Source organism: Balaenoptera physalus, assembly GCF_965194825.1.
Source record: "Balaenoptera physalus genome assembly, chromosome: 21".
NCBI lineage: Eukaryota > Metazoa > Chordata > Mammalia > Artiodactyla > Balaenopteridae > Balaenoptera > Balaenoptera physalus.
The window spans coordinates 40,958,266-40,985,866 of record NC_138902.1 but is presented as its reverse complement, the minus strand read 5'-3'; the positions used below and the strand labels follow the sequence as shown (position 1 = coordinate 40,985,866).

Genomic DNA, 27,601 nt, shown 5'->3' with positions numbered 1-27,601 from the left:
ACTAACTTAATACCATGTCAAATGAAACACCTGATATTCTGCATCATTCTAAGAGCAGCCTCTCTTGTGGTGAATTTAGACTTCTGCATTTGAGTGTTAAAAGCAGGACAAGAAAAGAAGGGAAGAAAGAAAAGAAAGAAAAAATAGCAGTATGAATGTTTGTATTCTTATCACAGAAATTCTATTTTTGTTTGATTCCACCCATTTAAGTTTTATTATATGATTTGGTCATTGTACAAAAGAATAATGATGAACACTTTTTACTACAGATGACTACAAATCACACAAAATCTGGAAAACTCTATGAGGGAAGTTTCCCTTGTTATAGCAATTATTCATAGGTTGGCATCTGTTGACATGATTTCTGAACAAACTTTTTTTTTTTCATTATTTATGGAAAAGAATTTGCAGACAGTTGTTGTTTGCTGGGGAAGAGTTGGCCTTATATTATCTTTTACAAATAGCTACAGTGGTCATACCAACTTCTCTTGCTCTAAAAAATAAAGTTGCCTGAATATTAGTAAAATTTGTTGAGTTGTTTTATGGCGACAACTCCTAAAGTGAGTATTAGAGGAAAGTAATCTCTATAAAAGTTACAATTGTATTAAAATTTCAATGGAAATGTTATTTCCCAAATCTTCTTCAAATCCTAAACCAATGGACAAAAATGATATTAAAATCTGTATACTAGTTATTAAATTTTTAATCTCAGGCTGAACTGACATGTTCTTTATGAATAAAATTCTCAAGATACTTTCTGTGCTACTGTCCAAATAACATGGAGAAAAAGCTCAAGGATGACATTACTTTTTATGAATATTAATGTAAAATTCGAGTTCTTATTACTCATTTGATACCACACCAAAGGTTTCTTATTAGAGGAAAAGCATTGTGGATGGCATTAATTCAATATGCTAATATTTTACTCAACAAAACTCATCAAAATAAATCAAAAAGGTCTATACCTTCTTAAAGATACATTTATAAAATATAAAAATAGGTGGAACAATTGAAGGAAAATTGAGTGGCTAAATAATGGTGATAATAGATCAACCACTTTACTCCAATTATGTTATTAATATAAATGATTATTTTACAGAATTAGCTTGATGGCTGAGAGGTGAAAACAATCCAGTCTTGCTGACAGGAACCCAGTCAGCGGGGATTCTGAGGCTGACTTTCACTGTGGAGCTCCATTCTACTCTGGAATCGCTGCTGTTTTGTTGGGACCCCAGTGTCTTCCTTGCTAAGTATGTTACCAAAGATTTCTCCACTTAATCCTTGTAACACTCTGTGTGAATCAACCTGAGTGGGATACTTCCCCAAGGTTAAACCTAACAAATAACAAACCTTGAATGAATCCAAACTTAGTTCACTCTTGATTTTAGTTTCTTATTTTTCCTTACTTAAAAAAAAAGCTTTGCTAGGTTGTCTGACACTAGTTAGTAGCAGAAGCAAATGAGAGTAAACCGTTTTCTGTCATGCTAAATTGGTCTGCTGCAGAAAACACCGAGCTGTAATTTCTCCTGTTGAAATTCAGGCAGTAGAACCAGAGGTGATGAATAAGTCAAATCTGTGTCACAGACCAAAGGAAGCAAATAGATTCCTTTGCAAGTTGCCACTGTCCTTCCTATGTTCAGTCCCCTTCTACTGGGGCCAAATGTGAATAAATAATTTTGGATTGTGAAGAGGTTGGATATAAAAACTAGATAGCCCATATATTCTTGACTTGAATTTAGGTTCAATTTGGATTTTAGTTGGAATCAGGTAAAAAGAAAAAGAACAATTCTGTTGCTTTTCAGTATCTACACTTGGTGAGATTGAGCATGATTACAATCACTTGGCAAGGAGATAGAGGACGAAGGTGATCAGGGAAAGAGGGAGGGTGAGAATAAATGTTTTATTAACTGGGTGATAGATCAGGATAAATTAATGGAGACAATCGATGTGTTCAGACAGTAGAACTGAAAATAAGTTTTTGTTTTTAATTTCTAAGTCCTTTAGTCTTCCTGAAAGTAGATAGGAAACTATGCTTTATTACAGATGTATAGCTTGTTTTCTAAATGGCTCGGATTTTATTTTTTTCTGCAGCTCCAGCTGAGAAATCCCGATTTCTCACTTTTCTGGGCTAACACCAAGGTTGAAAAACAGAAACTTGATCAGTATGGTAAGTCAGAACTCTGACAGACCTCAGATGCCTCCATTCATTTATGTGCCCAAGCTGGTGTCGATCTAAATAATATTTCCAGAGTACCTGTTGTAAACAGGCAGTAAATATAAAGCAGTGACAAAAAAACCAAAGTACTCTTTCACAGAACCTACAGCCTTGAATAATAAAAAATACACTTAAAGTTTAATGCATATAGTCATGTCTTAGAGGAAAAGAAACAAGATTTTAAAATGTAGAATGGGAAAGTAAAAGTCTATTTTAGAATTTTGTATCGGCCAGCCTGAATTTTATAGTATAGACCTAGAACCTAAATGCAGGGAGGGAGGGGAGTATGTGAAGACTGTAGGAAAAGTGTCCAGAGCAGAAAGAACTACAGCCTTGAAGACAGTGCACTGGGCAGGTGGACCACTGCTAACTCCGCGGGGCATCACCTGAGGCGAGCCATGAAATGTGAGTACAAGCTCCTTAGACATGAGAAAAATGCTCTGAATTGTCATTTTGTTACAACTACTATATATACACTACAATAATATATACTGCATTTCGACTGAAAGGCTCTTCGTTGAAATCTGACACATTCTAACAATAATCAGAGGTAACTGTTGTACTCTTATGAAGAACAAATTTAGCTCAAATAGGTAAAATGACAAATTATACCAATTTCACCTTTTTAAAAGGATATTAAATCCAATAAGTTTGTGTATACGTGAATTGAATATGGCTGGATTTTTAGCAATTCGTATGTAGACCAGTGCTTTCCTTTTTACACTATTTTTAGAATTCTGAAAGAGTAGATCATAACCTTAATTGTAGATTTGACTCTGAATTTCAGCTTCACAAAAATAAAAGGTATTAAATTTTTGCAGGAATTCATATTGTAGTATCTTATGAAATGTTATGTCAATATTTTAAGATTCAGCTTCTTAGAAACCTGGTACTTCAATGTTGTTTAAATCAACTATATTGAGATATAATTTACACTCAATAAAAAGTGCCAATGTTAGGTGTAAAACTTGATGAATTTTGACGAATGTGTGTAACCACCAATAAAATGTCCATCCCTTAAAAAGTTCTTAAAAATCTTTACAGTCAATCTTGATATGCTTTCCATCACTGAAACACTTAGTTCTGCCTGTTCTAGAATTTACTAGAAATGGAATCATTCATGTAAATTTTTGACTGGATTATTTCACGCCCTATAACTTACAACGTATATCAGTGTTGTTGCATGCAGGATTCATTGCTGAATAGTATATGGCTGACCCTTGAACAACACAGGGACTAGGGGTACTGACCTTCCACGTAGTCAAAAATCCTCATAAAACTTATAGTTGGCCTTCTGTAACCGTGGTTCCACATCCATGGATTCAACAAACTGTGGATTGTGTAATACTATAGTTTGCATGTAGGGAAAAAAATCTGGACCCACACAATTCAAAGCGTGTTTTTCAAGGGTCAACTATACGTCATGTAAGCATGTGACCCAACTTGTTTATCCATTCACCAATGATAAATATTTGAGTTGTTTTCAGGTTTGAGATTTAATTAATCAATAAAACAGCTACAAACACATATGAACAACTCATGTGTTCTAATCCCTCTTGGATATAAATATGGAGGAGTGGAAGAGCTGCATCATACGATACGTACATATTTCACGTTATAAGAAAATGTTCCCTATTAGAAATGTATTCGAGTTCCAGTGGCTCCAAATCCTTGCCAACAATTAGTAGTAAGTCTTCTTAACTTGATCTATTATGACAGATATGTAGCAGCATCTCATTATATATGTTTATCAGTGGAAATTTAATACATCTTGACATGTTCACCCCCATGAAACCATCATTGCAATAAGATACTACACATATCCATCACTTTCATAGTTTCCTGTGTAATCCCTTTCTCCCATACCTCTCCACCCATCTTGTCTGTCCCCTGGTAAAAAACAATTTTCTGTCCATTTATTTTACATTTCCTTTAACTTTTAATAAATGGAATCATACAGCACATATACTTTTTTTCTTTTGGTATGGTATATTCTGTTCAACATTACTTTGGGGATATAACAACAGTTCATTCCTTTTTATTGTTTAGCATTATTCTACTGTATGTATATATCACAATCTGTTTATCCATTTACCTATTGATAGACATTTAGACTATTGTAATAAAGTTGCTTTGAACATTTCTGTAGAAGCTTTATGCTTATACATGCTTTTGTTTCTCTTAGGCAAATACCTAGAAATTTTGGCTAGTAATATTGTAGCCATTATTACTAAACATTATAATGTGTAACAGTAACAGTGGCTGAGTCATAAGTTAGGTGTATGTTTAATGTTTTAAGAAGCTGCTAAAATGTTTTTGCAAATGGTTGTATCATTTTACACTCCCACTACAGTGTATGAGAGTTCTACTTGTTTTCCATCCTCTCCAAAACTTGGTATGATTCACCTTTTTAATTTTTGCCATTATAATGTGTACAGAGTAGTAGTGCATGGGAGTTGTGATTTGCATTCTCATAGAGTCAAATGCTATCAAGTACTACTTAATATGCTTCTTTCCCAACAGAGATCTTTTTTGAAGTATCCAAATATTTTGCCCATTTTTAATTGGACAAAATATTTGAGTTGTCTTTTTATTATTGAGATATATATATAAACACATACATACAGTTGATCCTTGAACAACACAGGTTTGACCTGCATGAGTCCACTTATACATGTTTTCTTTTTCAGTAGTAAAACTATGGTACTACATGATCCTCAGTTGGTTGAATGTGGGAATAGAAAGGAACCTCGGATATGGAGGGCCAACTATAAGTCATACAAAATTTTCGACAGCATAGAGGGTGGGTACCTCTAACCCCCATATTGTTCAAAGGTAAACAGTATACCTTTTCTAATGCAAGTTCTTGTTGGGATGTATGTTTTGCAAATATTTTCTGCTAGCCTTTTAGGATTTAAGTGTCTTTGGAAAAGCAAAAGTGTTGACTTTTTATTGTCTATTACTATTTTTCTTTTACAGTTCATAATTTCTGTGTCAAATTTAAGAAATCTTTGCCTGACATAAGTTCACTAAATTCTGTTTTCTAGAAGCTTTATAGTTTTTGTTCTTACATTTATTTAGGTCTCTGATCCACTTTAACTTTTATGATGTGAGGTTCATTTTTTTCATGGGGTATCCATTTGTTGAAAAAAAAAAAAACCCTTTTACCATTAAATAACCTTTGCAATAATGTCGCCTGAAAATATCTTGGTATCAGGCAGTGATAAGTATTTCTACTTAATTCTTTGGACTCTCTTCTTGGATCTAAGGATTTATACTATTAATCAAATTAGGAAAAAAATTTTGACCATTATTTCTGAACCTCCTTCCTGCATTAGGAGACTCCAATTACAAGAACATTAACCTACTTGAAGTTGTCTTACAGTTCACTGATGCTTGGTAATCCTCTTGCTGCTCCTCTGCCTTCTCCTTTGACATTTTCTCTCTTTTATTTGGGACATTTTTTGTTGCTACGTCGTCAAGTTCACAAATACTTTGTTCTGTCATCTGCTGTTAATCCTATCTGATGAATTTGTTGTTTCAGACATTATAGTTTACATCTCTAAAAGTTCAATCTGTGTGTTTGTATATATTTCAGTAGATGTAAAACATGTCATTCCTCTGTCATCTTGAGTATATCAGAAATAGTTATAACACCTATTGTAAGGTTTTTAAATACTAGTATCTATGTCAATGTAGTCTGTTTCTCTTGATTGATTTTTCTCTTCATTATGGGTAGCATTTCCCTGCTTCTTTGTGTGTCTGATAATTTGTTTCATGTCAGACCTTATAAATTTTACTGGTGCTGGATGTGTTTGCCATTTCTGTAGATATTCTTCACCTATGTACTGTGACACAGTTAAGTAACTTGAAAACAGATCTCCTAAGATATTTAATTTATTGGCATAAACTATTTTATTACCTCTAAGGTGATTATTGGTATCCTTTTGTATTTTGAGAATTTTCTATTTTTCTCTTGATCTGTTGTTTTAGCAATGTAATCATTGGTTTACGTGTGTGTGTGTGTGTGTGTGTGTGTGTAAGTGGCACTTAACCATGATTCCTTGAGTGTCCCCTATACTCTCATATGTTCCCACAAATTCCTCTCCCTCTAGGGAACAAGAGAAACTCTTACTGTTGGAGAAACACAGATGTGAACCATGAACTCTTATTTAGACTTTCTCATTCTTACTTTACATATGATCTACCATGTTTTTCTCTTCATTTGGGCAAGATTTGCATTTGTAAACATTTTTAATTGAAATATAGTTGATGTAAAATATTACATAACTTTCAGGTGTTCTATATAATGATTTGACATTTGCATAGATTATGAAATGATAACCACAATACAGATAGTAGCTATCTGTCCCCATACAAAGCTATTAAAATATTATTTACCATATTACTTATGCTGTATATTACATCACTGTTATTTATGATATAACTAGAGGTTTATATCACTTAATCCCCTTCACCTATTTCACCCACCTCCCAACCCTCTCCCTTCTGGCAAATATTCATTTGTTCTCCGCATTTGTCTTGTTTTGTTTCATTTTTCAGACTCCACAACTAAATGAGATCATGTAGTACTTGTTTGTCTTTCTATTTGACTTATTTCACTTAGAATGATACCCTCTAGATCCATCCATGTTGTCACAAATGGCAAGATTTCATTTTTAATGACTGAGTAATATTCCATTGTATATGTATACCACATCTTCTTTCTTTATTCGTCTATCAATGGACACACTGTTTGCTTCAATATCTTGGCTATTACAAATAATGCTGCAAAGAATATTAGTATGAATATATCTTTTCGAATTAGTGTTTGTTTTCTTTGGGTAATACCCAGAAGTGAAATTGCTGGTTCATATGGTAGTTCTATTTTTAATATCCTGAGGAACCTGTATACTAGTTTCCATAGTGACCACATCAATTAAAAATCCAACCAACAGTGCATGAGTGTGCCCTTTTCTCCACGTCCTTGCCAATATTTTTTATTTGTGGTCTTCTTGATAATAGCCATTCTGACAGGTGTGAAGTGATACCTACTTGGGGTTTTGATTTGCATTTCCCTCATAATTATTGATGTTGAGCATCTTTTCACGTATCTAGTGGCCATCTGTATGTCTTAGGAGAAATGTCTATTCAGGTCTTCTGCACAGTTTTTAATCAGATTTTTAAAAACATGTTGTGTTGTATGCATTCTTTGTATTGATATATTTTGGCTATTAACCTCTTATTGGATATATAGTTTGCAAATATCTTCTCCCATTCAGTAGGCTGCCTTTTTGTTTTGATGATAGTTTCCTTTGTTGTGTGAAAGCTTTTTAGTTTACTGTAGCCCCAATATTTAATTTTGCTTTTGTTTTCTTGCTTAAGGACACATATCCAAAAAAAATACTGCTGATGTCAAGGAGCTTACTGCCTATGTTTTCTTCTTGGAGTTTTATGGTTCCAGGTCTTACATTCAAATCTTTAATCAATTTTGAGTTTATTTTTGTATATGATAAAAAAGTAGTCCCAAGTTATTATTATCCATGTAGCTGTCCAGTTTTCCCAACACTATTTGTTGAAGAGACTGTCTTTTCCCCATTGTATGTTCTTGCCTTCTTTGCTGCAGATTAATTGCCCATATAAGTGTAGAATCATTTCAGGATGCTCCTGTTCCACTGATTTATGCATCTGTCTCTGTGCTGCTACCATATGGTTTGATGACTGTATCTTTGTAGGATAGTTTGAAATCAGGGAGCATGATACCCCAGCTCTGCTCATCTTTTTCAAGATTGTCTTGGCTATTGGAAGTATTTTTTGCTTCCATACAAGTTTTAGGATTATTTGTTCTAGTTCTGTGAAAAATGCCATGGGTATTTTGATAAGGATTGCATTGAATCTGTAAGTGCCTTGGGTAGTCATTTTAACAATACTAGCTCTTCCAATGCATGAGTATAGTATATCTTTTCCATTTGTTTGTGGCATCTTCAATTTCTTTCATCAGTGGCTTATACTTTTCTGTGTAAGGGTCATTTATACCCTTGGTTAGATTTGTTCCTAGGTATTTTATTCTTTTTGATGCAATTATACATTATTTAAAAAATTTTTCTCTTATAGTTCATTGTTGGTATACAGAAATGCAGTAGACTTCTGTATATTAATTTTGCATCCTGGAACTTTACTGAATTCATTTGTTCTGATAGTTGTTTTATGGCATCTTTAGGATTTTCTATATATAGTATTATGTCATCTGCAAATAGTGACAGTTTTACTTCTTCCCTTCCAATCTGGATGCCTTTTATTTCTATTTCTTGTCTGATTGCTGTGGCTAGGACTTCCAATGGCACGTTGAATAAAAGTAGTAAGAGTTGGTATCCTTGTCTTGAGTCTGATCTTAGAGAAAATACTTCCTGCTTTTCACTGGTGAGTAGGATGATGAAAATGGGTGTGTCATAAATGGCCTTTGTTATGTTGAGATATGTTCCCTCTATACCCAAATTGTTTATAGAGTTTTTCTCATGAATGGGTGTTGAATTTTGTCAAAAGTTTTTTCTACATCTATTGAGTTGATTATATAATTTTCATTTTTCAATGTGTTAATATAGTGTATCATACATTAATTGTTTTGTGGATATTGAACAATTCTTGCATCCATAGGATAAATCCCACTTGCTCTTGGTGTATGAGCCTTTTAATGCATTACTGAATTTGGCTTGTAATATTGTGTTGAGGATTTTTGCATCTATGTTCACCAGTAATACTGGCCTATAGTTTTCTTTTTTTGTCATGTCTTTGCTTTGTTATGGTATCATGGTGACACTGGCCTTGTAGTATGAATTCGAAAGCATTCCTTCCTCTGCAATTTTTTGGAATGGTTTGAGAAGGATAGTTGTTAACTCGTCTCTAAATGTTTGGTTGAATTCTCCAGTGAGGACTCTGGTCCTGGACTTTTGTTTGTTGGAGTTTTTTGATTACCAATTCAGTTTCACTCCTGGTAATTTGTATGTACATATATCTTTTATTCTTCCTGATTCAGTTTCAGAAGATGGTACATTTCTAGGAATTTATCCATTTTTTCTAGGTTGTCCATTTTATTGGCATATAATTGTTCATAGTAATCTCTAATAATCCTTTGTATTTCTGTGGTGTTGGTTGTAACTTCTCTCATTTCTCATTTTATATATTGGCCCTCTGTTGTTCTTGATGACTCTGGCTAAAGGTTTATCAATTTTGTTTATCTTTTTAAAGAAACAGATCTTAGTTCCATTGATCTTTAGTCTCTATTTCTTTATGATTTCTTTTCTTCTACTAACTTTGGGATTTGTTTATTCTTCTTTTTCTAGCTCCCTTAGTTGTAAGGTTTTTCTTGTTTCCTAAGGTAGGCTTGCATTGTGATAAACTTCCCTCTTAGAACTGCATTTGCTGTGTCCCATAGATTTTAGATTGTTTTCATTATTGCAGTATTCTTTTATTTTTTTCTGGTCTCAAACCATTGTGGTCAGAAAAGATGCTTGATATGATTTCAAACTTCTTAAATTGACTGAGACTTGTTTTGTGTCCTAGCATGTGATCTATCCTGGCAAATAATCCATGCGCACTTAAAAAGAATGTGTATTCTGCTGTTTTGGAGTGAAATGTTCTCTATATATTTATTAAGTCACTCTGATGTAATGTGTTGTTTGAGGTTAAATTTTTCTTATTGATTTTCTGATTTATCCATTGATATAAGTGGGGTATTAACATACCCTTCTATTACTGTATTACCCTTGTATTACTGGCACTATCTCCCTCCATGTCTGTTATATTTGCTGTATATATTCAGGTGATCCTATGTTGGGTGTAAAAATATTAACAAGGTTATATCTTGTTGGATTGATCTTTTGATTATTATGTAATGTCCTTCTTTGTCTCTTGTTGCAGTCTTTGTTTTAAAGTTTCTTTTATTTTATGTAAGTATTGCTACCCCAGCTTTCTTTTTTGTTTGCATTCTTTCACTTTGTCTGTGTGTGCTTTAGATCCGAAGTGAGTGTCTTATAGGTAGTGTGTGTGTATATATATATCTTTTCTTATCTATTCAGCCACCCTATTTTTTCTGATTGGAGCATTTAGTCCATTTACATTTAAAGTAATTACTGATAGGTAGTTCTTTTTTTGTTCCTTCTTTTGCTCTCTTAACTTATGGTTTGAAAACTAACTTTGTTTTTTTGTTTGGATCCCTTTATAATTTTTGGTTGTGGTTACCATGAGAATCATATGCATACACATTCATATATATATATGTCATTATTTTAGGTGATCTCTGAAGTTTAAACATGTCCTAACAACTCTGCATTCTTATTCTCTCCCCACATTTAATATCTTTAACATTATATTTTACATATTTTTGTTTTGTGTGTTCCTTAACTACTTATTGTGGTTATAGATCATTTTACTACTTTTCTGTTTTAACCTTCCTACTAGGCTTTATAAATTGTGAATCCACTAACTTTACTAAATGTTTGCCCTTACCAATAAGATTTTTTATATTTGTAATTGTAGTCTTTTCTCCTTAGAGAAATGCCTTTAACATTTTTTTTTTTTTGTAAAGCCAGCCTTGTGTTTCAGAACTCCCTTAGCTTTTTGCTTGTCTATAAAATTGTTTATCTCTTCTTCAAATATGAATGATAACCTTGACAGGTAGAGTATTCTTGGTTTCAGTTTTTTTTTTTTTTCTTTCACCACTTTGAATACATCTTGCCACTCTCTTATGTCCTACAAAGTTTCTGGTAAAAAGTCAGTTCACTGTCTTATGGGAGTTCTCTTGTACATAGTTGTTTTTCTCTTGATGCTTTTAATATACTTTCTTTACCTTTAATTTTTGCTATTTTTTAAATTTAATTTTTATTTTCTATTATAGCTGATGTACAATGTGTTAGTTTCAGGTGTACAGCAAAGTGATTCAGTTATACATATATTCATTCTTTTTCAGATCCTTTTCCCATATAGGTTGTTACAGAATATTGAGTAGCATTCTCTATGCTATATAGTAGGTCCTTGTTGATTATCTATTTTATACATAGTAGTGTTTATATGTTAATCCCAAACTCCTAATTTTTCCCTCCTTCCACATTTCCCCTTTGAAAACAAACTTACGGTTACCAAAGTCTGTGAATCTGTTTCTGTTAGGTAAATAAGTTAATTTGTACCATTTTTTTAAGATTCCATAAATAAGTGATATCATATTTGTCTTTCTCTTTCTGACTTACTTCACTTAGTATGATAATCTTCCCCAGGTCCATCCATGTTGCTGCAAATCACATTATTTCATTCTTTTTAAAGGCTGATTAGTATTCCATTGTATATATGTACCACATCTTCTTTATCCATTCCTCTGTCGTTGGACATTTAGGTTGCATTCTTGTCCTGGCTATTGTAAATAGTGCTGCAATGAACACTGGGGTGCATGCATCTTTTCAAATTATGGTTTTCTCTGGATATATGCCTAGTTGTGGAGATTGCTGGATCCTATGGTAATTCTATTTTTAGTTTTTTAAGGAACCTCCATACTGTTCTCCATAATGTTTGTACCAATTTACATTCCCAGCACCAATGTAGGAGGGTTCCCTTTTCTCCATGCCTCTCCAGCATTTATTGTTTATAGGCATTTTAATGATGGCCATTCTGACTGGTGTGAGGTGATACCTCATGGTAGTTTTGATTTGCATTTCTCTAATAATAAGTGATGTTGAGCATCATTTCATGTGCTTCTTGGCCCTCAGACATTTCTCCAAAGAAGACATACAATTTAGACCTTCTGCCCATTTTTTGATTGGGCTGTTTGTTGTTGTTGTTTGATAATGAGCTGCATGAGTTATTTGTATATTTTGGAGATTAATCCCTTGTTGGTCACTTTGTTTGCAAATATCTTCTCCCATTCTGTGGATGGTCTTTTCATTTTGTTTATGGTTTCCTTTGTTGTGCAAAAGCTTTCAAGTTTCATTAGGTCCCATTTGTTTTTATTTTCATTACTGTAGGAGGTGGATCAAAAATATATTGCTGTGATTTATGTCAAAGAGTGTTCTGTGTTTTCCTCTAAGAGTTTTATAGTATCTGGTCTTACAAGTTAGGTCTTTAATCCATTTTGAGTTTATGTGTGTGTCGTGTTAGAGTGTTCTAGCTTCCTTCTTTTACATGTAGCTATCCAGTTTTCCTAGCATGACTTATTGAAGAGACTGTCTTTTCTCCATTGTATATTCTTGCCTCTTTTGTTGTAGATTAATTGACCACAGTTGTGTGGGTTTATTTCTGGGCTTTCTGTCCTGTTCCACTGATCTATATTTCTGTTTTTGTGCCAGTACCATACTGTTGTGATGAATGTAGCTTTGTAGTATAGTCTGAAATCAGGGAGACTGATTCCTCCAGCTCTGTTTTTCTTTCTCAAGATTGCTTTGGCTATTCAGGGTCTTGTGTGTTTACATACAAATTTAAAAATTTTTTGCTCTAGATCTGTGAAAAATGCCATTGGTAGTTTGATAGGGATTGCATTGAATCTGTAGATTGCTTTGGGTAGTAGAGTCATTTTCACAATATTGCTTCTTCCAATCCAAGAGCATGGTATATCTCTCCATCTGTGTCATCTTCAATTTCTTTCATCAGTGTCTAGAGGTTTCAGAGTACAGGTCATTTGTATCCTTAGGTACATTTATACCTAGGTATTTTATCCTTTTTGATGCAGTGGTAAATGGGGTTGGTTCCTTAATTTCTCTTTCTTATCTTTTCTTGTTAGTGTATAGGAATGCAAGAGATTTCTGTATATTAATTCTGTATCCTGAAACTTTACAGAATTCACTGATGAGCTCTAGTAATTTTCTGGTAGCATCTTTAGGATTTTCTGTGTATAGTATCATGTCATCTGCCAACCGTGACAGTTTTACTTCTTCTTTTCCAATTTGGATTCTTTTATTTCCTTTTCCTCTCTGATTGTCGTGACTAGAACTTCCAAATCTACATTGAATAAAAGTGGCAAGAATGGACATCCTAGTCTCATTCCTGATTTTCGAGGAAGTGCTTTCAGCTTTTCACTGTTGCATATGATGTTACCTGTGGGTTGTCATATATGGCATGGCCTTTATTATCTTGAGGTAGGTTCTCTCTGTGCCCACTTTCTGGAGCGTTTTTATCATAAATGGGTGTGGAACTTTGTCAAAAGCTTTTTCTGCATCTATTGAGATGATCCTATAGTATTCATTCTTCAATTTGTTAATGTGTATCACACTGACTGATTAGCAGATATTGAAGAATCCTTGCATTCCCACTTGGTCATGGTGTATGATCCTTTTAATGTGTTGTTGGATTCAGTTTGCTAGGATTTTGTTCAATATTTTTGCATCTATGCTCATCTGTAATATTGGCCTGTAATTTTTGTGGTATCTTTGTCTGGTTCTGGTATCAGGGTTGATATTGGCCTCATAGAATGAGCTTGGGAGTGTTGTTCCTTCCTCTGCAATTTGTTTGGAATAGTTTCAGAAGGGTAGGTGTTAACTCTTCACTAAATGTTTGATAGAATTAGCCTGTGAAGCCATCTGGTCCTAGACTTTTGTTTCTTGGAAGATTTTTAATCACAGTTTCAATTTCAGTACTTGTGATTGGTCTGTTCATGTTTTCTATTTCTTCCTGGTTCAGTCTTGGAAGGTTATACCTTTCTAAGAATTTGTCCATTTCTTCCAGGTTGTCCATTTCATTGGCATAGAGTTTGCTTGTAGTAGTCTCTTAGGATGCTTTGTATCTCTGCAGTGTCAGTTGTAACTTCTTCATTTTCATTTCCAATTTTATTGATTGGAGTCCTCTCCCTTTTTTCCTTAATGAGTCTGGCTAAAGGTTTGTCAATTTTGTTTATCTTCTCAAAGAACCAGCTTTTAGTGCCATTGACTTTTGTGTGTTCCCTGGGGTGTCCGCCACCAGTGTCCTTGCCCCCACAGTCAGCCACAGCTGACCTCTCCCTCCCCAGGAGACCCTCCAAGACCTGCAGGTAGGTCTCACCCAGGCTCTTCCTGAGTCACTGCTTTGCCCTGGGTCCCAGTCCATGTAAAACCTTGTGTGTGTCCTCAAAGTCTGGAGTCTCTGTTTGCCCCAGTACTGTGGAGCTCCTGTACTCAAGACCTGCTGGCCTTCAAAGCCACATGCTCTGGGGGCTCCTCTGAATGCCAGACTCCCAGGCTGGGGAGCCTCACGTGGGGCAGAACTCTCACTCCTGTGGGTGAACTCTGTAATATAATTATTTTCTTGTTTGTGGGTCATCCAACTTGGTGGGTATGAGATTTGATGATATCATGAAAGTGCCCCTCCTGTGGCTGCTGCTTCGTCTTTGGGTATAGGATATCTTTTATTTAGTAGGTCTGAGTCTTTTCTGTTGATGGTTGTTTAGCAGTTAGTTGTGATTTTGGTGCTTTTGTGAGAGGAGGTGAAGTTCAAGTCCTTCTACTCCACCGTCTCATCTCTCTCCATTCGAATTTTTGCTCTTTTAACTACAGTGTGTCTTGGTGTGGCTCTCCTTGGGTTCACCTTGTTTGGAATCCTCTGTCCTTCCTGGACCTGGATTTTTGTTTCTTTTCCAATGTTAAGGAAGTTTATTTCTTCAATTAAGTCATATGCCTCTTTTTCTCTTCTCCTTCTAGGACCCATATAATGTGAATGTTAGTACACTTGATGTTGTTCCAGAGGTCACTTAAATTGTCCTAATTAAAACTTTTTTTCAGTTCATCTTGGTTGACTTCTACTATTTTGTCTTCCAGTTCTCTGATGATCCATTCCTCTAATCTACTATAGATTCCTTCTAGTGCATTTTTTATTTTATCAGTTTTTGTATCCTTTAGCTGTGTTACATTTGTCTTCATTCTTTCTGCTCCAGAGTTTGTTGAGCATATTTATGATCATTACCTTAAACTTTTATTGGGTAGATTAGTTATCTCCACTTTGCTCCATTCTTCTGGGGTTTTGTCTTATTCTTTCATTTGGAAAATACTCCTCTAATTCTTTGTATTTATTTCTATGTTTTCGGTAACTCACTGTATTTCTCAATCTGGCCTTATGTAGGAGGTCCCTGGAGCCCAGCAGCACATTCTCCTCTGGTCACCAGAGCTATATTCTCTAGGGGTGGCTGCATGTTTCCTTCTACTTGGGCAGGTTTGACTACTGTGGGTTCACTGGGAGGTGAGGCTGTACCCTGACCCAGCTGGCTGCCAGGCCCTGTCTTGTGATATGGCTGGTGCCACAGGGCCAGGTCCTGGGGCAGCTGACTTTTCCATCTGGGGTCCTGGGCTGGTAGCAATTTTATACTTGTATTAAACTTTTCAAAGAAGTAATTTTTGTATTTGCCTATATTTCTAATGTTCATAATTTTCAATCATTCCTGCTCTCTAATTTCCTTTATTCTGAACTTAAATACTGTTTATGTTTGTTTTGTTTTTGAATCTTATACTGGTGGAAAAGTTAACTGTTGGCAATTTAGGACATTGTTTATCATCATCTTTTTGCTTTTACGTAGACTTAGCCTTATGGTACTTGTACTGTTTCAGTGAAATGGAAAAGCTTTAATGATCATCACAATTCTTTTCTTTATAAATGCAAATATTCACTTGGTAATAAAGTTAAAACAACTTACAAAGGATAAGATGCTATGACTGATTTGCTTGTATTGTTAAATGCCTAAGAAGTTTAGAGAAGCATAACATTGTAGGAGACCATTTAAAACATGCTAAACAAAAAATTTTGTAAATATTGACATACATCCATCAACTAGTATTTGACTGACTATGTTTATCTACAGTTTTAATATACAGTTCTGTCAAGAAGTGATGTATGTACTACACATTAGGTATGTGGACAAGTGAATTACTTGTTTATTTCCTTGTTTTCCTCATTTGCTAAATGGAATTCCTTGAAGTGTTCTGAAAATTGGCACAGTAGATGTGAAATTATGAGCCAAAATCGTTTATGGGTCACACTGAGTAAATAGTCACACTTTCCTTTATAACTACTTTGAAATGAACTGATAGACAGTCTATAAATCCAGCTTAAAATGTTATCTATTTAACTTTCTTCAAAGATTTCAAGAAAAGCTTATATTTTAAGGGTGATGTTACAGAGACCAGAAAAGTGATCTATAACGACAATTGTTTAATAGCAGGACCATGCTGGGCTGACCTGCTCTCACACACAAACACATCAAAACTACAACTCGACTCTTGCTGAAATCAACCTGGAGACTAGCAGGATGGCTCTTCTACCACCAAGCCTGTGAAAAAAGGTCCACACTGAGTCTGGTAGGAAGGGAGGAGGCGTGATCTGGTTGGGACCTGCACCCCTCGTGGGGTCCACAGAAGTGCAGGGGGATGTCACAGCCTCAGGATCCTCCCCGGGATGTGAGGCTTTTGAGCCACACATTGGGCAACCCAGCCCTGGGATCTGCTTAGCTGGTTTGAAAACCAGTGGGGCTTACCTGACCAGAGGTCTGTAAGAAACCTAGCTAGACACTGCTCTTGAAGAGTACACACACTTGCTTACCTACAATCACAACACAGACACGTGCGTGAATGAATCTAACTCCAGGGCAGGGATTGCCATCACAGGAACTCTCGTCCCTGTGCACGCTGGGCGAGGGAGTGAAGCCAGCTCAGCAATATAGCACTGATCCCACCTCTAACCAAGGTAAACACACCAGGGAAAAAGTAAAACCACCGAAGTGCAGCCCCATGCCCTCAGCCCCTGCCATGCCCCAAAGCAAGGCAAAGACTGCAAGCACACTCTGGAGGAAGACACAGCCCCTGTTCACTTCAGATCCAGCTCTTGCATCAAAGCCACTGGTCTCACACGCTGCCTGCAGAGAGAAGTTCCCACACCAGGACCAGAATAGGTAACTGTTTCACTTAATTTCATAGAGGTAGAGAAAGTTAAACAAATTGAGAACACTGAAGAATTTGTTTCAAATGGAAGAACCCCTAATGGAACAGAGATAAACATTCAAAGCAATAGTAATAAGAGTGCTAACTGAACTGGGGAAAAGGATAGATGAACACAGTGAGGATTTTAACAAAGAACTAGAAAATGTAAGAACCAGTCAGAGTTGAGAATACAATAACTGAGGTGAAAAATACTCTAGAGGGAATTAACAGCAGATTAGGTGATACAGAAGAACGTGTAAATGATCTGGAAGATAAATGATGGAAATCACTCAAAGATAATAGTTTGAGACCTCTGGGACAGCATCAAACATTTGCATTATAGGGGTCCCAGAAGGAGAAGAACAAGTGTTGAAAATGTATTTGATGAAATTATGGGTGAAAGCTTCCCAAACCTGAGGGAAACAAATACCCAGGTCTAGGAAGAATAGAAAGAAAGAGGTAAATAAAGACCAAAAAGCAATAGAAAAAAATAAATCCAAGAGCAGGTTTTTTGGAAAAGATAAAATTGATAAGCCTTTAGCCAGACTCAGTAAGGAAAAAAGCGGGAGGACCAGGTAAATAAACTAAGAAATGAAAGAGGAGAAATTACAACTGTTATCACAGAAATACAAATGATAATGAGAGAACAATATGAACAGTTATATCCCAACAGCTTGGACAACCTAGGAAAAAATGGATAAATTCCAGGAAATATACAATCTTCCAAGAGTACTTCAGGAAGAAATAATTTGAAGTGACCAATTACTCATACAGAAATTGAATCAGTAATCAAAAACCTTCCTGTAAACAAAAGTCCAGTACCAGGTGGCTTCACAGGGGAATGTTACCAAACATTTAAAGAAAAGTTAGTGTCTATCTTTCTCAAACTAGTCCTAGAAATTGAACAGTCTGAAATGCATTCTACAAGGCCATTACCCTGACGAAAACCAGACAAACTACAAAAAAAATTACAGGCCGATATCTCTGGTGAACATAGATGTAAAACTCCTCAACAAAATATTAGCAAACTGAATTCAACAATATTTAGAAAGGATGATACACCATGATCAAGGGGGATTTATTTCAGGGATGCAAGGATGATCTGCAAATCAATCAATCAATGTGATATATACCACGTTAAACAAAAGGAAGGATAAAAATTACATGATCATCTCAATAGATGCTAGAAAAGCATTTGACAAAATTAAACACCAATTCATGATTTTAAAAAACCTCTCAAAACAAAAGCCAAAATATACAAATTGGACCTAATTAAATGTCAAGGCTTGTGCACAGTAAAGGAAACCATCAACAACACGAAAAGACAACCTAATGAATGGGAGAAGGTATTTGCAAATAATATGATCAATGAGGGGTTAATACCCAAAATAAAGAGCTCATACAACTCCATATCAAAAAACAACCTGATATATACACTAACAAACGTAAAATAGCTAGCTAGTGGGAAGCAACCGCATAGCACAGAGAGATCAGCTCGGTGCTTTGTGACCACCTAGAGGGGTGGGATAGGGAGGGTGGGAGGGAGGGAGATGCAAGAGGGAAGAGATATGGGAACATATGTATATGTATAACTGATTCACTTTGTTATAAAGCAGAAACTAACACACCATTGTAAAGCAATTATACTCCAATGAAGATGTTTAAAAAAAAAAATGAGAAGACCTTAATAGACACTTTTCCAAAGAAAACATACAGACGGCCAACAGGTACATGAAAAGATGCTCAACATCACTAACCATCAGGGAAAAGCAAATCAAAACCACAATGAGATATCACCTCACACCTGTCAGAATTGCTGTTGTTAAAACAGCAACAAATAATCAGTGCTGGCAAGATGTGGAGAAAAAGGAACTCTAGTCCACTGTTGGTGGGAATGTAAATTGGTGCAACCACTACAGAAAATAGTAAGGAGGTTCCTCAAAAAATTAAAACATACCATATGATTCAGCAATTCCACTTCCGGGTATATATCCGAAGAAAATGCTAACTTGAAAAGATACATGCCCCCCAGTGATCATAGAAGCATTATTTATTTACAATAGCCAAGATTGGAAGCAACCTCAGTGTCCATCAACAGATGAGTAGATAAAGAAAGAAGATGTGAAAGATGTACACAATGGACTATTACTCAGCCATAAAAAAAACAATGAAATTTTGTCATTTGCAGCATCAATGCACAGGAGGGTGGTATTATGCTTGGTGAAGTAAGTTAGACAGAGAAAGACAAACACTGTATGTTAGCACTTATCTGTGGAAGCTAAAAGATAAACAAAAGAATATAACATAACTAACAGACTCATAGGTACAGAGAACAAACTAGTGGTTACCAGTGAGAGAGAGGTAGGGATAGGGGCAAGACAGAGGAAGGGGATTAAGGTCTACAAACTGCTAGTGTAACACACGTAACATACAAGGATGTAATAATGTGCAGCATAGGGAATATAGCCAATAATTTATAACAATTTTAAGTGGAGTATAATCTATAAAAATTATTGAATCACTGCGTTGTACACCTAAAACTAAAATAACATCGTAAATCAACTATACTGCAATAGAAAAAAAACAATTATGTCTTAAATTTTATTAGTAGAGCCTCTAAAATGAGAGAATCCAGGCCTCTAAAGAGGATTTCGTTAACTCCTAAGCTAAGTTTTCTTGTTTACCTCTCTACATAATTAAGTGAATCACCTAATTTTAAGAAGTTCTTCACTTTTTAAAACCTTTGTTCTATGGCTAAAGAATTTTGTGTACATTTTACATGAGTTAAAACATTAAATTGAGAAAATTAAGGCCACAGCATTTTAAGACTAATATGTTTGGAAAGCATAAGCATTTAATAAAATAGATTCGAGTATTGCATTTCTTTGAAGTAACAGAAATGACCTAAAAAGAAACAAGGGAAAACTTCAGCACTACTCTTTTAGAAATAGCTTATTTTCCTTATTATTAGATGCAACCCTAGTGCATGTTCTATAAAACCAAATAATAACAAATGAATCAGTAACATTAAAAACAAACTTCAAGTGTTATTATTATAAAGGCCACTTTAAAGTATGAGTGAGGTTACCTAGATATTAAAAACTACTTGCATGTTTCATTGTTTATCTTTGCTTATTTGCACAGATCATTTGGTTGTAAGTTTATACATCAATCAGTTTTGACCATTAGAATTTCTGACTAAAAAAAATCAATTCATATCATTATTTTGAAATATGCTTGTGTAATAAAATAGGCTAAATAGGAAATACCATAAAACACAATGAAATAAGTTGTTTGGGGTTGCACATATTTTATCTGAAATACTTAATGGGTTATTACCAGTGTTATGTAGCATTCTTCCTGCAGTGATGAAATCAATTGATCTTTGATTACTTGCACAGCTGCAGTCATTTTTGAAAGTATTTTTCCCTCACCATCACATTACTAGATTGTAAACATACATTGAACATTCTCAAAATAATTTTATTAAGACGCATTTAATGCTAAACTGAGCAAAACTAGAGGAAATAGTCAATAGGAACTCAGATTCTGAACTTTGATGCCAACAGGCTTCTCTTTGAACTCCAGCTCTAACAATACCCAACTTGAGTCAGTTACTTTGTATTTCAATTTCCTTATTTGTAAATGCGGATAAGAAGAATACCTGCCTCGTAGAGTTATTATGAGAATTAAATGAAATAAAGTTTTTGTTACAATATTTGGTATATTACAGATGTTCGATAGGCGTCAGAAAATATTGTTAAGTAATTATTAATAGAAAATAAATCAAGTCAAGAGCTTCACAATGATGGAAGAAGGTTGGGATGATTTTGGAATGCTATCAGAGAATCATCTGCGATCTTTAATCACCCTCAGTCACGATTCTGATACACACCCTCACCGGTGGGGCGGCCTCCCTCTTCCAAACGATATTGAAAATCACCAAAGAAATGAATGACTGATCCCTCAGAGGTGTTGAAGAAAATAGTCTAACGAACTCTGCTAGTAAATCCCAGTGTCAGCAATGGACACAAAACATTTCAAAAAGAAGTTTCAAATGCTTCAAATATGGATCTCCACTCACTGATAGTGTGCTGCTCTAGCCCGTTACCGCAAGCTTAAAATTGAGCCATTATCATCTGCAAACGTTATCTTCAAAATTAAAGTTGAAGTAGACTAGAATGGATCATGCATATGGTGAAAAATATGCATAAAATATAGTATTAATTGTATTAACAGGAAAAATCGAATGTCAAAATTACAGGAGTGTCGCTGAATTAAGTATATCAGAGAAATTCAATGTATAATAGCATTATGTAAAGTATTTCAACTGAAATTAAAATCCTCATTGCCTTGTTTTGTGATTACCTGAGAAAAGATAAAAAGCATTTACTCTGTTGTATAAATAATATGTATGATACATGCAGTGACCCAAAAGCCTAGATTTAAAATCACTTTTACATAGCTTTCATCCTAGCAATGTTTCATTTTACTCATTTCTAAAAAACCACTTTGGCTTTCCAGTGTCCTCCGAAAAGCAGAAAGAATAAAACCCCTTATATTTACTGAGTAAAGGTTTTGAGAAGTAACAAGGCTCTCCAATATAGGTTTCCACGTTTAGGCACTGAAACTAATTTTAGTTTTGAATATATTGTCCCATAAGGAGGCTTGCCATATAAATCAGTGGAAACATCAAACAATGATTCTTCATACCATCCAGTTAACTTGAATTGACTACAAATATTCAACAGCACACTACAAACAAGTTGATAGCTGGTTGTCTTCTTTATAATCAGTACTAAGTTATACGCATTTTAGTAAAGAGCCACTAAATAACATTTTTTGCTAAGACTAGAGACACTTTCTATCAGTTTTATGATAGCACACAAGCAAGAGATAGCAGACATTTATGTAGCGGGTATTTATTGTTAACATAACACAGCTGTAGCCATCCTGATCAGCTGGATTAATGCAGGAACATTCCTATAGAATATATTACCAATATTTTTGAAATGTGTCTACTCAGCTCAGAAGCGATTTCTTTTTTGATGTGTTCACTTTATTCTTTAAACTATTGGAGCCCATTACAATTTTGATCTCACTGTAAAATAGGAAACAACATCACTTTGGTACTTGGTGGATAGGACCAAAAAAGAAAGTTTATAAACGATGATAGACTGTTTGAAACTTCAATAAAAGCTTTTGAAAGTCATATTTTAAAGATAGAAACATCCTTCAAGATAACTTGAAATACTCTTAAACAGAGGAGGATTTTTCTCTACATATAGGTGGAGAATCAGAGAGAATGGTAACAGAGTGATGGCTACCTATTCTAGCCCCGGGGTGGGGAAGTGCTCTCTTGATTCAGGGAGAGAGGAATTATAACAGGAAAGTATTGCAATATTTTGATGCTATAGTAGGACCATCTATATAGAAAGTATTTAGATTTGCAATGAAAAACAAAATGTATATTTTTAAACACAGCTGACTTGGAGTATGGATACTCTTAATCTGTTAAGTATCTTGATGAATTTGGATGTGCAAATGTAAAATGGGTACTGAAAAAAAAAGTGGTGACTTCATCTACCTAACAATAAGGAAAATAGTTTTAAGGGCAATCAAGGATGGATTAAGGTGAGAGATGAGTATGAAAGGGAATGGAATTAGTGACGTGGGAAATGGCTGAGAAGCTCATGAAGTGCAGGAATAGTGGGAACGTTTTAGGGAGTGAGGTGGGTGAGGTTATCATCATTAAATGTAAGCTGTTCCCCTCAATTTTTTTTCATTATACTATAACAACTAGTACTCTCATAAATGCTTTGTGCAAGAAGTTTTATTTTTAATAACTATTTCCACTTTTGGAAGAGAAATTTTGAATGAAACGGAATTTTGTTTGGGGCTTACAAATGTGAAATAAATTCAGTAATTATAGAAGGTATAACCAAAGTCCAGGGAAGACCATGATATTATTGTTCCCAAACGGACTATTAGGTATTTAACTAGGACTTCATGTTTCCACAAGTGTATAATAGGCTTGAAGCAAGCAGACCTAGATTTCAAGGGACCAAGATATGGCCCTTGCTAATGAGTTTCATAATAAGTGGTTTTCTTTGGTTGTTGTTATTTTGAAACATAGCATTCAGGGATCAAGTAACAATGTGGAATAATAAAATATGGTAGATGTCATGTGGAAGTATCTATATGAAACCATGGATATTAGAAAAAGAGAAAATTACAGAAAGTCTATTAACGTAATGTAGAAAATGGCATAAATCCTGAATGATGATCTGGTATAATTAGATCAGCCTCTCAGTTGGGGAAGAGAAAACTGAATAGGGTGATGCACAGTTGGGTCAAAAGGGAGTGACTTAAACATCAAAGAAGCCATTAGGAATAGTTGATAAAATATCCAAATACTATTTCATTAAGGTGCAAAGAATCAACTAAGTTAAAGAACATAGTATTTTTTAAATCTAAGACTGAGATATACTTGACATATAGAATATACTATTGATTAATTCATACTGTATCTGCTCTGGGATAATTTTCAAGAATACAGATCTTTCATGATCTCTGAAATTCTGTAGTATTTACCTAAATATCAAACTGGGATTTGAATACAGGTATACAGTCTTCTGAGTTGCTGCTCTTATGTGGTTACTAATTCTATCCCATACTAGATAGGAAGTACCCCCTATATTTCAAAAAGTACCATATCCTGGCAAATGAAATAACTATAAATACAATTACATATAATATTAGAATTTCCATAACAAATATTCAAGTTCTGGTTGTTTCATATATTTTTACCTGTCTTCAATTTTTTGAGCTGGGTCATCGGTTTTATATGCCCGGCTTTATCTTCTAAAATATTGCTTTTGGTTTCATCTCTAGCCAAGAATATGAATGGTTTGTTACCATGGGAAACTTATACTTTTTTCACCCTAGATGCCTACCATTTTATTCCATTACACAAATGGTTCCTTCTGGTTTGGGCTACTATTGTGCTCTGCATCTGAATCTCATTTGCTCGAAACATCTCTGTATGTGTCTGTAAGAGACCACAAAACTGGAAGGAACCTAGGACTCAAATAGTGCTATTTATTTGTATTATAAATGAGGAATGTGAACCAGTGGTATTAAATGTTTATCCAAGATCAAACTACATGTGTTTGCCTAAGTCTGATCCTAGGTTCCATGTTTCTGCCTATTAGTTATGTGCTCTCTCCATCTAAATAAACTCAAATTTGTCTACTTCAAACAACGAGTGGATTACCAAACATTTATACACATGCCTAACAAACATTATCTAATAAGAAAAATAATTAAGGTAATGAATATCAAATTTAAATGGCACCAATAAATTTATGTCCATCTGACCTTTCCCAAATACCACTTTCTTCTAGTAACTTTTTCAGAGGCTATTAAAATTACCAGGAAAGGCTCCTTTCAAATTAGTTACTCATTCTTCAAGTTTCAAAAATCTCGGCCCTCAATTTGAGTCCCAGCACTTACTTACAAAACCAATGCCATCATTTGAAGGAATTAAATTTGAAGGAATGTTTCCTGGTATCATTCTTAGGACCAAGTTTTATATTTTTCTGACTCGGTCAGAGGATCAAAAGCCATAAGAAGTATTTCAAACACAGAGGACTTAATTGGGTTGCATAGTGCTGGAAAGCTGACAGAGGGCAGATGGGATGCTGAGATGACACACCGATTACTGTCTGCAAGAAGCAGCTAATCTCGGTCTGTCAGGGCAGAGGAAAGAGGTGGGGTTGAGGAGATGAGGGAGTACAGAGGAGGGGGCTGTGATGCTGGGGCTTAAAGTGTGGGAGCTGGTGATTCTTTCTTAAAGGATGAGTTGCTTTATGTGGGTGCTGGGAATACCACCAGCAGCAGCTGGAGTGAGTAAACGATCTGTTGCTACTGACTGATTCCGACAGGAATAAAAGACATCCTACCCCTCTTCCTCCAACTTGCCATTCCCCTCCAGAATCTTCAGCAAGTTGGACATGATCGGAAAACCCTGCTGGCAAGGGAGTCAGAGCCTTAGCCTGAGCATCACAGAGGAGGGGAGGGAGGAGGGGAAGATAGATGGGCATGAAAGTGAGAGAGAAAAGATTTATAACTGCAGACCAGTTTACTAACGTGGGAGTCTTTGGTGACTCTCGAGATAGTGCAGAGTAGTGGTGGATGCAGAAGCCTCACTGGTGAAGATGTCAGAACGGGAGGAGAGAAAGTAGAAGCAGTGCATGTGGGCAACTCTTATTGAAGCGTTTAGGGACATGATTTACCAAGAAATAGAGCAGTAGCTGGAAGAAGATGATGTGTTTTAAATCATCTTTATCGAAGTGTAATTTACTAGGATAAAATTCACCTAATCAAGATATAGACCATTTTCCACCTCAAATTCTTCTCAAGCTCCTCTTCAGTCAACGCTCCCCAGCCCTACCCCAAGCTCCGCAGCTGTCCCCCGTCAACCAGCCTAACCTGATTCATATTTATGGAACACCATACCCAATGGCAGCAGAATACATACTCTTTTCAAGTGCTCACGAACAGTCACATAGACCATATTCTGTGCCATAATACCGAAGCGAATAATCGTAAAAGGAATGAAATCATACCCAGTGTGTTTTCTGACCACAAGGGAAGTGAATTTGAAATCAATTATAGAAAGTAATCCAGGAAATGCCCACATGTGGGGAAAAATTAAACAACACGGTTCAGATGGAATATGTGTCAAAGAATAAACAACAAGAGAAATCAGAAAACATTTCAAGTGAACAAATAAAAAATCTCTGGGACACAGCTAAAGTAGAGTTTAGAAGGAAATTTAAAACTTTGAATACACACACACACACACACACACACACACACACACACACACACACACACAGAGTAAAGAACTCAAATCAATGACTTGAACTTCCACCTTAAGTTGTTGACTTCAGAAGTTGTTGGGGCTTCCCTGGTGGCGCAGTGGTTGAGAATCTGTCTGCCAATGCAGGGGACACGGGTTCAAGCCCTGGTCTGGGAAGATCCCACATGCCGCGGAGCAACTAGGCCCGTGAGCCACAACTACTGAGCCTGCGTGTCTGGAGCCTGTGCTCCGCAACAAGAGAGGCCGCGATAATGAGAGGCCCGCGCACGGCGATAAAGAGTGGACCCCGTTCGCCGCAACTAGAGAAAGCCCTCGCACAGAAACAAAGACCCAACACAGCCAAAAATAAATTAATTAAAAAAAAAAGAAGTTGTTGAAGTTTGAAAATACAAAATGAAGTTTTAAAAACAATATTACCAATTAGCAATAAATACAATACCAGTAACTTCTTGGTGTGAACCTAATTTTAAGCAGAATAATATTTTTTAAAATAGTCTTATATGAATTTTTAATATAAAAAGACAAAAACAAGGCAGTAGTAAGGCAGTTAGCTAAAATCAGCCTGTTTTCCTGTGTAACCTTCTACATTTATAAGGAAAATATGCTTACAACCGAGGTTTAGAATATGACTGTGAAAAAAAAAAAATGACTGTGAGGCATTACAACATCCAGAAATGTATGAAATACCAAAAAAGGACTATGGACCGTTCGTGGGAAACTCGTTATTTATGTACAGCATATTACAGTACTTCATTACATTGATACCATTCCCAAATAATGCAAAGTAATGGAATTGACTATTGGTGATTAATTTATAGATCTGTAGGATAGTTCTGAATTCATACACTGAAGTCTTGTAATATTTCTGGCCAGTAATGACAAATAGCAAATAGTGAATTTATTATACAACTTTTACTTAGTTTCATTAGTTCTAAAAGTCACCCTATTTCGATTGGGTCGAAATCGGGTACTTTTCACTTTCTTCATTCATGAATGCTCCTTGGCCACATTCTTTGATTCAATATACACACAAATGCATATCTACACATACACATGCAGAAGCCTACGTACTTGTGTAGAGTTCAGCAATTGGGTATCTATTAGACCTACTTGTTTTGAGTGAAATTAATGATAATAATCAGCAAGGGATCTAAAAAAAAACCCACCTTCCTGTATGTTCTTCCCCTCTATAAAGGAAAGGGAATGAAAACAGAGATATCAGAAACCTAACCTCATATAAATAGAATGATGTAGCGATAATACTGTTTCTGAGTGAAAACTGAAATGGTGTCCCTAAGGAGGACACAGGAGAAGGACATCCAGGCTGACTTCACTGCACTGAGGGACACAGATGCCCTGCTCCTTGGGTGACAGCCAGTGTGCCTCTCTCACCCTGTCATTACAGACACTGGCTTATCTGTCAGTCTTGGCTCTTTCTAGATCCCCTCCTACACCTATCTCACAAACTTCTTTGAGAACTTTCACTGTATCAAGCATAGTGCTAAAGACCATAACCACATTAATGAATAAGACACAGTCTCTGTTTTCAAAGAGAAGTAGACAGCAGACAGTGGAGTCCATGAT

At 35.4% G+C, this 27,601-nt stretch overlaps 1 protein-coding gene across 1 annotated transcript in view; it reads left to right on the top strand.

Moving 5' to 3' along the window:
* The window catches only part of LOC309651390 (uncharacterized protein), a 797,009-nt gene that overhangs the window by 749,582 nt on the left and 19,826 nt on the right, over positions 1-27,601 (top strand). Inside the window, exons 14-16 of the mRNA XM_082444127.1 lie at positions 1,100-1,250; positions 2,092-5,018; positions 16,377-17,102. The gene's annotated coding sequence lies outside the window, so the exon portion shown is untranslated. The remainder of the gene's footprint in view (positions 1-1,099; positions 1,251-2,091; positions 5,019-16,376; positions 17,103-27,601) is intronic.